This window comes from Argiope bruennichi, chromosome X2, assembly GCF_947563725.1.
Source record: "Argiope bruennichi chromosome X2, qqArgBrue1.1, whole genome shotgun sequence".
Lineage (NCBI taxonomy): Eukaryota > Metazoa > Arthropoda > Arachnida > Araneae > Araneidae > Argiope > Argiope bruennichi.
In genome coordinates, this window is record NC_079163.1 from 92,114,011 (window position 1) to 92,129,359 (window position 15,349).

The window sequence follows — 15,349 nt, forward strand, 5'->3', positions numbered from 1 at the left end:
TTTTAAATAAAAGCGTTTATTTAAAAAATTGAACTACATCAATATTGTATTCATGCTTTTACTTCAAAATTGGATGCGATAGTATTACACATTAAATGGAAATAGAGCACCGAAATAGTTATACTAAACAGTAACAAAAAAAGTGTTTCAGAATTTACAATTTACTTTTATTGCAGAAAGACAAAATATGCTACAACAAGGACTTTGCCTTAGATTTGTTACGTGAAATTCGAGTACAAGGAATTCATTCAAATTTCAATATAAAATGTCGGAAGAAACTCGGCAAATCTAGTAGTTTAGAATACTGAATATACATTATATACACGATTGCATAGCAAAGTAAATACAAATAAGATGCAGTTAAAATTCTATTAATGGAGCTTTACATAGTTCTTGCTTGATTCGTATCTTCTGAGAAACCACGTTTAGATTTAGATCTATCGTGAGAATTTTAACGCTCAAAAATACCATGAAGACTATCGGATTTATCCTAGGAGCTTCTGAAATTTCAATTGGAAGGGAAAACCTATAATTGAAGATATTGTAAAGATTTACCTCAATAATTTAAGGATATTAAATATTTACCGACCAGTTTGGATCGATATATGCGAATTTTAACTTTACTATTTCGCTGAAGTAGCACGAGTACAAGGTGTACATACGAAAACACTAAAACTTTATACAGGGAACTAACATTACCCGTTGTGCATTGATGGGAGTAGAAATATGGGCACAGGATTTTAAATGAGATTAAAAGTTTCACACAAGATTTTACGAGTCGATTTACATAAATCATGGCTACAGTCAACGATATTATGAAAGACTAAAAGCGTCAGTTCTTTAGCATGTCCTTGAATCGTAACTTTTTGCACAAAAATTAGAAAAGGTCAACATTCACCAATCATAGCTGTTTAAGTTTAGAGAAAATAGCGACTATGTTAACCAAAATGTAGCAAGTTACGAAAACTTCAACATAAAATTTGAATTATGTTCAGAATATCAGTAGGATAAATTAACCCCAGAAAATTTCAGTTCATTTCTCTTTATTAACAGTGATAAAAATACATGGCATGCAATTATGCAATTTTCGAAGTATTACAAATTTAATGAAATTACAATGAATTAAATTAACATGAAAATAGAATGACAAGTTTAACAATATCATTGCTACACAATAGAAATGTTCACTAGATTAGTTATTACCCTCAACATTATAGCATACAGAAACTGACAAGGTTTTATTTAAACAGGAAATAACGAAGTTAACTGTCTCTTAAAATTTAAGATGTTTTTGAAATGCAAACACTTCAAGATAATTTAACATGCAACTTTTAAATTTTATTGGTAAAGACTGGACGATGTATTTCGAACTACAAATCAAATTCACGTGCTACGTTTTTATACCCGAAATTTTAAAACATTTGCGACTAAAAATACCCTGGACTAATTGAATTCAATTCGTGTTACTAGATTAAATTAGCATTTTAAATTACTATGCCAATTTAATATCGAAAAACGAGAAGTCGATTCTTTAAGGATTCCATATTGAGCTTGGAGAATTGGTCCTAAACCAGATTAAGTTTAGTTCGATTTGAAAGGACATCATTTGATGTAAAGAAACTTTGCCTGCAAATACATCAAATCAGAATTAAAATGCAATACAAGTTATTTTGTAGCTAAAAGAAAGTGCTAGTGAACTATACAATTTAATTCAAATTTTAACTTGTCTTTTAGAAACTCGACTAGATTATTCCACAGAAGTTCATTGCTGATCTCATCTCCACGATAACTATTGGTAGGAAAACCTGAACTAAAGAGGTACGAATACTAGTACAAGAGGAAATGGGCCTTCTGCCAGGATTTCGATGATTAGGCTATATTTATCATTTTAACTAAGCAAATAAGTCTCCGGAAGAGCGAAGTAATTCGGACATTACTTAAATACTTCTCTATTTAAGTTTATTCTACAAAAGTTTCGTACATAAGTAGATTATGAAGTTCTTTGAGTACTAAAACTTATGAGATTGGCAGTTTACGCTATTTAATTCTAGAATGCTACCAAGCTAAGATTCGAGACCAACAAAACAGAATTTGAGCATTTTTAAATTAGGAACAAGACTATAGTACTCCAAATTTGGTTAATTCGCAATTTCCGTTTTTCCCGTTATTCGCTTTATAAAAGCAGAGAAAAGAATGCGGTGTCTAATCTACACATCACAGCGTTTTTAATTCCAAGGCATTTTTGATTCGATGGTGATCAGGCATCGAATTCTAAAATGTCTAGGAATTTAGGAGACTGCCAATTAACTGGCTAGCACAGCTACTGACAGTCTTCAAGTTCTGAAGGCGGCAAATATCTTCAAGTATTTCAACGGAGTGGTTAAAAATTAAGCAAATTTAAAAACAGAATCAAATATTATGCAACAGAAGAATAGCTGCAAGTTACCATCTAAGTTTTCCCATTACATTTCCACTCACAATTTTAATTCGCGTGCATAGTTTTTGCAGTAGATTTGCTGGGCTCGCAAACGACTACAGTAGCATATACCCCGTTTTTAGATTAAGTTCAATTTTCAGAAAGTAAGGTTTTATACATGTTCAATTAATGATCAGCCGAGGTCACTTTCCCTTGCTTTTTAGAAATATTTTCAAGCTTTATTCACCACACCACATTTAGTTTTGGTGTAATGCTGAAGTTCAAATTATTCCTTACCTAACGCACTACGAGATTTTAGAACTGCTTATAAAAATATTACATGCCTGAATAACATGGGCTATTAACACAAATAATTTTTTTTAAAATTTAAAATACATAGCACCTACCAATTTTGGGAAGATATCCTCAAGATTAAAGTTGTTAGGGGGGAACATTTAAACTGGAAACCGAGACGAGCAATTAACTGCATCATAATCAGAATGAAACTAGTTATTTAATACGATACGAAAATGAGCATAGAATTTTTTTTAAATCTTAAGATTCCCCATCCCGCAAATGGAAACCAGACAAGTTTATCTACATATTCTAGAAGTTAAAGTATTTGGGAAATATTTTCGAAAACTTAAAGCTAACAGGATAGGGATTTTTAGAGATGAATACGAATTTTTCCGCATTACCGACTCGATTGAGATACACATGATTTCAGTTTACTTTAAAAGCTGAATTCCGAAAAGTTTTATTTGGATTAAATTAAATGCTATCTTTAGAATTTCTCCACGGAATGAAGATTAAGAAACATTCGACTAAACTACTCTTTGTTTAAACGCTTTGATCGTGATGGTGGCCAAGCACCACGCTCAAAGTGCTTCAATGTTTTAAGACGGCCCGATAGCTTGCCGGCGTAGCTACGACCGTCTTCTAATGAAAGGGGGGGGGGGGTATTAGCTTCGCAAACTTCTATTGAATCCATTCTGGGGCATTAAATTGGAAGTTATCAATAAGACTTAACGAAGTTCTCGTTTAAAGCTTCAAATCGAGTTCAGATAATGACTTGTCTGGTTTACCCAATTTAAACATGTGGAAATTCAAAAACTTGCGTATTTCAGAGTTATTTTCCCTCATAGCAGTAAGGTTTAAAACATTATGAATTATATTAATTGATCGGGATGAATAATCGTCTTCAGTTAATCGAGTATTTGTAAAGTGACTCATTTCACTTAACCTGCCAATTTAAGTCAAGATTGAAGCAGTTAAAAATTTAATATATCTTAAGTCTATATCGTGGAATTCCAACTAATTTTTATCCATTAAGTTGAAGGAAACTACTCATTAAAATCTCGCAACAAGTGTAGCTCTGGTCACCGAGAATTTCGAGTCGGTTTCTAGATTAAGAAATTTAAAGAGGGAAAGAATCCTTACCCGAGTAAAAAGTTGAAGCTTGCAGAACTCTATCAGTCAACTTTTCAAATATAAAGTTAAATATAAAAGATGAAATTTTAAAGTTAATTAGCAATTGTAAGTGAATTCTGAGTTTCCTAGGCAGATTTTACTCCAATCTGAATTAGTACAGCCGATTTTAATTGCCAAAATTTATTACGATTCGAGACTACTTTTGTTAGAATGACAGCTTAGTATGGGAGGCCTTTATGGAATATTGATATTAAAAGTTGCCAAGTTAATGAAGTATTCCAATTCAACAAGCTCTTTTTGGAATGTAAAAATTAAATTCCTTTCTATATTTGAAACTTTAAAATTGCTCTACCTTCACCGCTTGACCACCAAGAATGTTTTCAAACACCATTAAGGTTTTAGACATGCGGATCTAAACCGACTTAGATTTTTTTCAGATAAATTATTGCAATGTTCACATAGTATTTGTTTTATTGATGGCTTTACCCATCCTCTCAACTATACACCGTCCAGCCTTCTATTTATAGATGTACATGAATTTAAACATGCATTCAAAAGATACAGAATTACAAGTAACGTAAAAACTACTTGGACTAAACAGCAGTACTTATACACAATGTAAATATTCAGCTACAACAAAGCTAATACGATTTTAGAAGTTTTCTGCAAACATGCAGAAACTCCCATATTCATATAGTCAAGATCAAGTTAAGATAGTCAATAAGTGTACAATTTACAAACCGTAGCATAAGATAGCAGTTTAAGACTGAAGTTCCTTACAACAGCTAGAGGTCATTGATGGATCGAAATCTGAAAGTTCACTTTGCATCGCTAGACACCAATGAGCATGCTTGCGGTTTTAAAAGCAGATTCCTCGTTTACAAGATTCTTAAAATTTGAATGCTTCATTGAATTTAGTAAAAACTCACACGCAGATGGAGAATTTGCAACTTGAGTAATTCAATATAAACTTAAATACAAGTTTCGCTATTGAATCGCAAGTACATTCAAATGAAACGGATTAAGAATTTAATTCAAAGAATATTTAAGCCCCTGAAATAAGTTTAGTCAAATGTAAACAATTAACGAAGTTTGATTTTATAGGATTCTTTTGGAATTCAAACGCACGGTTGTATAATTTATGGAGTTCAACTTTACTTAAAATTTAGCACTTGGCATGAGAATTTGATTAATATACTTGCAAGATAACAGGAAGAACAACGCAAGCTTACTGACAACAAATTTAACTGCAGTATTGCCGTTTAAATAATCAACTAGAATTGTCATAATTTCAGCTAAATTCTACAATCTAAATCAAGATTCATACAATACAAAAATGTTCCGTCGCTTCAATACTACTAGTACAATGAATTGTAAAGAAAAATTTATACCGACACGCTGGTTGACGTTACATTTTAGGGTGTTCATTTACAAGGCTTAAGTTATTTTCGAACAGCCGCTATCGATGTTTTAAGTAGAAATTGCACTACGAGTTAAAATGCTTTGCCAAAAATTACTTTGTCAATACTTACTACACTGAAAAGATTGCAAACATTTGCGATCTCCCACAACCCGTCAATTTCATCTAGCAATTACCAACTTAATACCCAACTTCCCATTTACACGTTAAGTACCGATACCCTGGGGACCGGAACTTTCTGTTTAGGCAGCCGGTCCCATGTTGCCTAAACGGAAAGTCAACAGGGATCGGTATCTTAACGTGTTAACCGCCATTCTGCCTCATTTGATTTTGAAGTCCTGCGTGATCAATTAAGCCAATTCTAAACGAGCCAGTTAAATGCAATTTTTACTTTTGACACCGACATCAGCAACTGCCGAAAGCTTTGGACTGCTAGCCAAAATTGCCCTAAAATGCAACGCTTTGTAGCCTATCCTTAAACCTTGTTCCGCTAGTCTCCAAAAATTTATGTTATAAGCGAGTGTAATTAAGAGCTTCATTTCAAATGTTATTTAAATAGAGTTTAAACGTTTGAGCTGAAACTAGATTAAAGGTTTATATTCTTATCAAAAGTGTCCTACTGGTGCGCAGATTATCTTCATTTTGCTTTAGAGCTTGGATGGAGTCCAACGAATAGCCAGTTTCTATATTAAAAATCTTCGGATCAAGTTACGCTGTTTCGAAAGAACATTCTTCGCGAGAACTTAAAGAACTTGCGAAGTTTGTTTGAATTCCAAATGAACCATTTTTAATTTAGTGTCCAATATGGTATTTGGCCAAAATTTAGTACTAAAATACTATATATAATTTCCATCCGTTTCATTTGAGGCTTGCAGTAACGTTCGTTTTAAAATTACTCTTAATTGAGAATGGCTTAATCTCTAGAATTGTATAGTAACGATTCCTTAATATATATTACTTGTTTTTAGTTTGCTGGTAGCAGAATTAATTTGAGCATATTGCTCTTCTATAAACACCAAGAGCACTAGTAATAACCTTTTACTCTGGATAGGAATTAACCGATTTAAATTAAAAATTTCGTCTACAGCAACTTGGAGGTTATTTGAAGTTGATTTTTTAAATACTTTTGTTTAGAAAGTTGACGTTTAAGATATTTAAATATATAAGATTTGATTTTCTTAAGATATAGGCAACTAATACTTTAATTACAAATTTCGAATCATTTATGGTCAATTACAGATTAAAATCTGTTGGTGTTCATTGTACAACATTCTTAATTGAAAAGTAAGATTGGATTTGCTTAGCAAGTCAGTCAGTCAAGCCGAAGAAAAGACAAATCTAGTTCGTTGCTAGTAACAGTAGAATCATACTTGAAATAAGATACTGCTTGGATTCTGGTGCATTATCGCCCAAATAGGCAAGATGGTAACATTGAAGGATCTGCTGCATTTAGCTGGAAGGCGAAATACTCCTTTCAAAACACTGGTCGATTTACAGGAAAGTATACCAACAATCTCCATACAGACATTCAAGTATCCATGACCCAGCCTCCATGAAAGATTTGCGTTCCTGAAAATGATTGCATTTGATAAATACACAATATTTGAACAAGTTGGATGTATGAATTAAGTAAAGTGATAATCTTAAACTAGAATACTTATTCGAGGATAATTTCAGATTTGGCCAAATTTGACTAACATTGTAGCTCAAAAACCAGGAAGCTTGCTTTCCAAGATTAAAACGCGTTAACTCAACTAGGCTTGGAAAGTGGTAGAATATTCTCGAAAGAAAAAGCAACTAGCATGATATTTAAATGAATGTTCAAGATTATTAAACAGGTGAGAAATTACCGAGGGTATTGTCCAATTCCGACAAAGAACTAGCGTCTTTAAGACTTGGTGGTGTAGTTCGCTAAGCCTTTATCCTCTTTTATAGGGGAAACAGACTGAACACCAACGTTATTGTTTTACCTGCCATAAAATACTAATACTAGACTAATTCTTAGCAAAATTACCGAACTTCATAAATTGTTAAATTGCGGTGAAAGATTAAGTTACGTTTAGTATATTGACATTCGAGACGAATACTAAATCTGAATACATTCATTATTTGTCAATAGGTTCCAGTGGTCTATTTGGTACATGACAATTTTACAGTCTGAGCTAATAAGCCCCATTTGGGTATCACAGCAAAACATCGTGGGGTTCTGAATCCATTCCTTTACTTTTTCGGATACGAAGTAAAGGAATTGGAAGAATCTGAACGCTAGATGGATGCATCTCCATGTTTGACATCCTCTGTTAAAGCCTTTTGGCATCATGTCCATTTCATCACAACTGAAAAAGCTTCGAGATGAGAAATTTGGTATATGAGCTTTGGATAAAGCTATATGAATTTGGTCTGCGTTCGAAATCCAGTCACGAGAAGTTCGGCGAATTTCGCATCTTCAAAAAGTAAAGAGCTAGATAAATTAGTTGTGGTTTACAGTCTTGACAAATTTAGGCTCAATTTGATGCTTAAATATTGAACCAATCTGTCAAAGGCTTGACTGTCTTTTCGTATTTTCACATGCATGCAAGTGCAACAATGCAAAGGCTTTGGCTTAAATGAAATTTGGAGCGTTATCTTTCTAAGATAACACGTCAGATTTTGGTTCTAGTTAATCGCGGTAGAAATGTACGAAACACTAGCATGTTGAATTTAGTAAAAATACTAGACCCACACCGGAGACGCAGTTCAAAATAAGCGTTTGTCTGAAGTTTAACTTGTCGGGGGAATAAAACTTATCGAAGAAGATTTCTGGAAGATCACTCCCGCTGGTTATGCTAATGCTATATAAAGATTAGAAAGTCAAATACTAAACATTAATATGCATGGATAATAATTTAAAAAGACTACCTTACAACCGTTGAAAATGCCCATTTTTGAATTTGATTTATAGTCTCTGGAACGGCGCTTTAATTTTCCGAAGGAATGGACAAGCATTCAAGAGATGCAAAATCACTTGGACGTTATCAAGGGCAACGACTCGTCCTCTTGTATTTTTAATAGTAAGCCACTGAATTTTCGATTCGAGTATTCTTACTGTTAATTGCCGACTTGTTCGTAACCGAATTTTATTAATTTCGGAAAATTTCTGCCCATCAGATTGATTTGTTAAGCTAAATTACAGTAGTTTACTACTTTTACTCCGATTTGGAAACTGCATGAATTAACAGAAATTCGTTATATTATGAGTGGCAAGAAATGTTACTCGAAAATTTAGTTTTAATAAGGCAAAATGTAAAGCTTTACAGTAGTTTCATTTTAAAAGAATATTAAAGATGTTTTAACACTCATTTTTGCACAATTCATTTTTTAGGCCTCGGAATAATCTTTTGAAACGGCATTACGTTTCATTTTTCGTTGTAACTAGACAAGCTTTTGATGGAGAATTTAATGAGTTGTTTATATTGGATAAAAATTGGAAACTTCAATTTAGACTACAAAAATTATTAACAGTGGAAGCAAATTTATAAAATTACCGAGTAACTGGTTTAATGCAAGCAGATTAAATTCTTGTGTATCGTTTGAATTTTAAACCTTCTCCATTTGCTTTTCCGGAATTTAAGAGATACTAGACACAACTCATTTTATTCAAAATACTTTTATTCTTCGGTTCATAGAATTTACTCGATAGAATTAAGGATCGATTTTTAATATTTAATTTGCTTGAAAATCGACTCTTTCCTCTAAAAATTCAAAATTTGACTAGATAATCCTCGAAATCGATTTAGACACCCAGAATTGAACCTTGTTGCATTCAAGTGGATTCCCGAGAAAAATTCAATTTTCAGCATTTGTTGGCAATGAGAAGCATTTTTAATCTTAATTTCCGAAGGATATTAAAGATTGGGTTTTTGAATAGGAAAATATTTTAAGAAATTTTAAGAAAGTTTTTTTGAACAGTTTACATGTCACTGAAAGACAACTCATTGGAGTTGGAAAAGATTTGGGTACCGAGTCCGTTAGTCTATGAATAAGATTCAAGTGATAAGTTAACATGAAAGGCCTTAAGCTTTTGGATTTTAAAGTCTAAACTATTTTAAAATGATTGGGTCCAAAATTAATACGACAACGCAATTGAGCAGTTTCAGATCAGAATTAGCGTTTACTGCAGTTAGCTTATGTCAACTCGCAGTATTTTACTTTCCGTATTTTAGTTCTTAATATTGCTTTATTAATACCAGTAACCATGTTTAAATTTTCGAAATAAACAAGAATCTTAAACGCTTGTTAATTCAATATTATTTCACTACACTTGTATGTGCACGAGTTCTTGTTAGAATACGAATTGAGCTTGTGAATCGAAAGCGATCTGGTAGAATTCGAGTAACTGCTATAGAAATTTGAACTAAATAAGCATACAGTATGTTTAAATTAGCGTTTAAAGAAATGCTTAAAAACTCGTTATGGTACAGAAGCAGGCTTAACCATGCTACACAAGACGTTGAATTTTCTGCAATTTGATAACCGACATGCATCTTAACTACGGTGCTTGACGGCATAAGACAAGATGTTAGGCTTTTTACACTACCAAATGTTAATTATTCCCATACAGATATCTTCCTTTTTGCAAGGCTGACTACATTTGAATCAATGTTGAGCCTTTTCAGTCTTTAAAAACCTGGAATATGGTTAAGGATCTTAAAGATTATAACTTGGAAACTTACCACTTAAACGGCGCATTCCCAATTGCAAAGATGGTCGTTTTGAAAACTTGTAGGACGTTCATCGTTCTCATTCAATAGTCGTTTTAATGGTCATCTCTTGATGCTAATTAATACCGATCAGAATTGACCTATAAAGAAAGGATTCCTTCAAGTTTAAATGCCCACATGATGCAAAGTTAGATATCCATGTACAGAAACAAATGCACAAAAAGACAGGCTTGCTTGGTCAAATATTGTAGGAGCTCGAATTGAAATAAGTTTTCAAACGGTAATGTAGGAAAAGGTAATTAACGCGACACTGTCGATACCGCCTTTTATCATTTCGTGTAATGTTCTTTTGAGATGTAAAACCAATTCCGATTCGATTTCCGTTATTGTGAATCGTTGGAAATGAACCATTCTCAAATGCCAATGCGTACACTGACGTGCTCATTTACAGATATTCGAGTGCTTGTAAATAATTTTGGGTAATGCATTAGGAAATTCCTGATCAGAACTGCATTAGTATCTATTGCAGTTGCGTATTAATAACCCAGGGGAGGAAGTAGCGAAAAATATCCTGCCGGATTTTAAGTTTTTACTAGAATGCAAATGAAGGTTTGCAATTTATAAAATCCGGTATCTTCATATACGAGAATTCTTTAAACTCATTCGTAAGGTTTTATCCAGAATGGGGTTTGCGCAATGCACATAGACTTCGGTGGATTTTATATCCAATTTAGATATAGGTTCAATTTCGGTACTTCATTCGTATCATAACCCAATTCGGAATAAAGATGTCAACTTGAGTCAAGCAATATTAGGTGGAGTAATTAACAAATTTTATTTCTTTAAATGAATCTGCAGTCTATGGCTTAAAAGAGGAATTTTTATGCATACTTTTGGCGCCGTTGATGATCATACTAATCAAGTTAAAATGTTAAGATATTGCGTTTGGGTGGAGATTTGAATGCAATGTATTGACCTGAATGTATGCATACAAAATCATTGGCTATGAAAATTCTAAGGCAATGAACTTGCTCCTGCTAAAATGCAAATCGTATTGGCTTCTGCAAGATGCGAGGCTTACTATCATATTTAATTACAAGACAAATGTAGATCATGACGAATTTTGCCTCATTTCCGGCGGTTGTAAACTCAAGAAAATGCACGAGAACGTGATATTTATCTAGTCTAACGTAGGCATATACAACCCCACTACTTTAGAGAACAAGTCGGAAATCTAAACGATTATGAGATACAAGATCTTTGATCCTGCATTTCACGTGGAACGCGGATTCTTTTTAATCTCTTCATTTTTCCGAGCTCGCTGGAGTTTAAGATTTTGAAAGCATTCAGTGAACTCGAAATCTTACCTTTGGACATCTTGCCCGGCATTCTCAGGTGACATCAATTGCAAGAATACCGCTTTCAGTTGCTGTTTTCTGGAAAGTAGGCTATTTCCAGGATTTTGACGCGACTGCTTTCCATTCCAATTAGACGTGCAGAGCAGTTGGAAGCTTCTATAGTATAGAACAGCCTATTAAACACTTAATTACCATTAGCATATAAATACACAATTGATATCCTAAGGCAGTTTCAACTGCCTCAAATTACATTTTAACATACAAGTTAACTAGGCAACCATTTCTAGTTAATTTTTTTCATGCGTTTTGCCTATTGAGGCTTTCAATAGCAAAGAATGCACCTTGTAAGCAAAGGCTTTTCCCGAAAGTGGGAATGCGTTCGTTAACGCTCTAAGCGTTCAATTTAATGAACCAGTCATTTTACAACACTGCCGAGATTTATGCATTTCGGGATAGGGACGCCCACGCAAGATGTAATATTCTGGATACGATTGCCGAAATTGCCATTTGCACTCTAATTTATGGAGCAGTAAGAATCCTCTCGGTGTACTAGAAAGTGGATCTTTTGCCCATAAATATTTCACACTCGCCTATTCAACTCCTCCATTTTTGGAAGAACTGGATTTATCAAAATGAAAAAGAAATGCAAGTGATAAGAGTTATCACACAAGACGTCAAAAGCTTAGATGAAAAGAGTTCAAGTTGGGGTTGAAAATAAGTTCTCAGCTATACTTTTAAGCATTTTATAACAAATTTAAGATATGGACTTGATGACTCATCATATTGTCTATTCGAAGCTTTTCTGTGAAGAGGCAAGTCGCACAAACCAGGGTAAAACAAATTTTATCCGCCATAATGTAAACCACTAGGATTCGTACAGGACGAATGTATAGCAAGAAAATTAGCCGCACTTGGTTAAGATGCGGCGAGAGATGAATACATTTGATTTGTTGGAACCAGGAGATATTGGCTATATGCGAAATCATTCCTTTTATTTATTAATGGGCTCTAGGGAGCCGTTTTGCAAGTTACTCAAGATTTTATACAATCTTTGCTTCAACAAGTACGACATTCATATTGGAACAGGGCACCGTCATGGTGTTTTGTTGTTATTTTTTTAAAACCAAGTAATACCATCCATAAATTAGAGTCATTTTCAATACATGCGTATTAATTTATAACATGATTATATAAAATTCAGAGTCAAGGGGCATAATGGATTAATTTTAGATTTGATAATTTATATTTACTCACGATTTTGAAACTTAGACCCTGGCAACATGCATGGGAATGCAACGATACGATTTCGAATTTTAGAATTGGCGTTCATTGATATGGGCAAATTTCGACATTTTACAAAATATTTGCACTTTAATTTTGCTTTAACTCTAAGCTTGTAATCGACCTTTTCGCAGTGCATTAGTAATTTATAGAAGGATTACGAATTCTGTGTTTTCACAAAACTGCAATTTAAAATATTCGTTTTAATATAGATTGTGTTCATAGAACTCGCGAATCGAAATCTGGCAGAAGATGAGCGATTATTTTATGGAAATATGAAGAGAATAAAATCTTGTATAATTAAACTTGGTATTCGTAGAAACATTTGAAGTAACAGGCTGCTCTGGTATCAGGAACTACCAAACAGGTCATTTCCATTCTGAATATATTTTTAAATATACAAGTACACATGAATCGGTTTGGAAGAGTTTGAGCAAGTTTACGTTTCTTAGCAATATTTAGACCTACAACTCTTCAAACTTGATCATTGAAATCGCATTCCTGTCATGGAAAGTGAAGGATTCTCAGCGAAATTTTCAGATGGTAGCGGCAACAGACTACTTCTTATGAAGTCTATCAAAATTGAATTCTACGTTTAGTAGACAGCAGGATGCAAGATAGTTTAGAGTATTTCTTGTAATATTTCTATTCTGACGAGAATCGAGCTGATGTTATATACTAGCGTAATTCAAAATATACAGCAAAAATAACTTGTTTGGGGAAACTAGCTCCGACCACAAATAGAGGGTCGTATACCAATATGCCGAGCAGCATTAAACAACTCTCATTCATTTTTATCCTCGCGTTTCCTTTTAGAAAGGCTAATTGGAGTCTTCGAGTAATTTTTGGAGCACTATACATGCAGCAACAGTAATCGATTGTTATTACATAGACTACCGACTGAATAAAGATAACTTGAAGATATTTTTCCGTATATCCTTATTGAAGTAGTCGGAGAAGCGAGTCATTTGTGTGTAATAAACATGCGAAATCTGGTCTCCATAAATAAAACGTTAAGCATATTTTTGACGACACTAAGCAAGCCTCAAACATTAAACTAAGATGTTTGCGATTAAAACATTGAATGCTGCCATTGACATGGAATGTCCACGAACATAATCTCATTTAATAATCTTCGAAAGCAAATTACTCCCCGTCAAAATGACCTAGTGCAAGTGGCAAGTTTCGCAAGAAACTAACTCGATTAAAATAGAATGTTACATTTTTCGTTTACACATCGAAACCGAGTGTGGAATGTGGCATTCAGATTTTCTCAATAAGCCAAGTTCTGCCTTAAATAATGCCATTGTCGTCAGTTCAGATTTGAAGGAAACTGCATGCAAGCTTGAAATAATAAAGAGCAGGGAAATAAGATTATGCGAAACACCGCTTAGAAATCGAAAAGCAATAAAGGTGTATAAAATCCGACAGGTCATTAATCTTTAACATGAAACTTATTTTTACCATCTATTGATTTTGGTTTGATCTACAATTGAAGAAGTTCTGTGTTATGTTAATGGGAAGATTTCAAATTCTGGTTTAGCACGACTAAATTAGTTTTTTTTACTTAAATTTCGGCGTAGCATTTTACTTAAATATTCGCGCAATAAAATTCAACAAAAATCCGAGTGTCCCTATTAGTTGAAAGTCTAGAGTTATTGCTAAATATAGATATTCGAGGACAGAAAAGTTCAAATTTTCATGCAATTATTTCCCCATTAGAGGAAAACTTACTTCAAGATTGAATCATGAAACCAATCGCAAGTTTATAAATAAAGCTAAAGACTAGGATATTAGTAAAAACCCATTTTTAAGTTAAAAATAAGTCGCATTATTAAGCAATATTCAAATACCAATACAAAAGCATCAACTTACGACAGATAAGAGCTTTGTTCATAAAAAAGAAGTTTATATAAAAAATGATAACAGTTCTAAAATTCAGACACTTATGTTATAATAAAACCTTACAAAATTACTTACTAGGAAACGGATAAGCAGTTTCACCGCCAAGACTTTTAGCAAACTCTTAGCATGATAGTGCGTAAAGCAGCCTTATAACCATCAAAAATTCGATTTCGAAATACCACTGAAGGGTAAAAACAGCCGTTGAGTAGTCTGCTTTAAAGTATTTTGAATATCTGTCTACCAATCAAAATTGTACAAGTTTCTTTTTTTTTCAGTGTGAATTCATAAGAATATTTACATAAAACCAATTCTTCTTTGTTCTTCCAGAAACCACAATGGCATGTTGATAGAGTCATGATTTCGAGATCTTTTTACATTGATGATCTTCCTTGCATGCGAGATTGGTGTACATTAAATTTAGTTCTACATGTGAAATGTTATTAGATTGACCAATGAAATATCTGCTCAGATGTTATTTAATATTTTAACAGGGATTAAAAATGATAATGTCTATCTCAAAATAGCTCTCCTGGATTATTGTGAACATTGAGGAAAATTGATTTAAATCTAATAAATAATTTCTTCATTGGTGTTTTCTAACTATACGTTTGTATGAAACTTTAATATTTAATGAATTAATTATTGTAATAGAGGGAAACTTTGAAATGTAAACTGTAAAACTATTTTCTTTTTCATTTATCTCTCGATTCTTATTTATATATATAATTTTATTTTGTCCGTTTTTCTGTGCCTGGATTAGATAGATTAGCTTTCAAAATAATTTTTTTAATGCTGCTTGCTTTAAAAGGATCTAGTCACATGGCATATTAAGATAATC

General features: G+C 33.1%; 1 long non-coding RNA gene across 2 annotated transcripts; it reads right to left on the reverse strand.

The window, feature by feature from the left end:
• Nucleotides 1–277: 277 nt before the first annotated feature.
• LOC129960916 (uncharacterized) lies at nt 278–14,698 on the reverse strand. 2 transcript variants are annotated; one of them, XR_008783722.1, is made up of 5 exons: nt 14,587–14,698; nt 11,335–11,481; nt 9,980–10,107; nt 6,638–6,836; nt 278–526 (listed from the first exon to the last, which is right to left on the reverse strand). It is a non-coding gene; the product is annotated as an uncharacterized LOC129960916 (long non-coding RNA). The 2 variants fall into 2 exon arrangements; XR_008783721.1 differs by lacking the exon at nt 278–526 and having other exon boundaries at nt 1,067–6,836.
• Between the last annotated feature and the right edge of the window lie 651 nt (nt 14,699–15,349).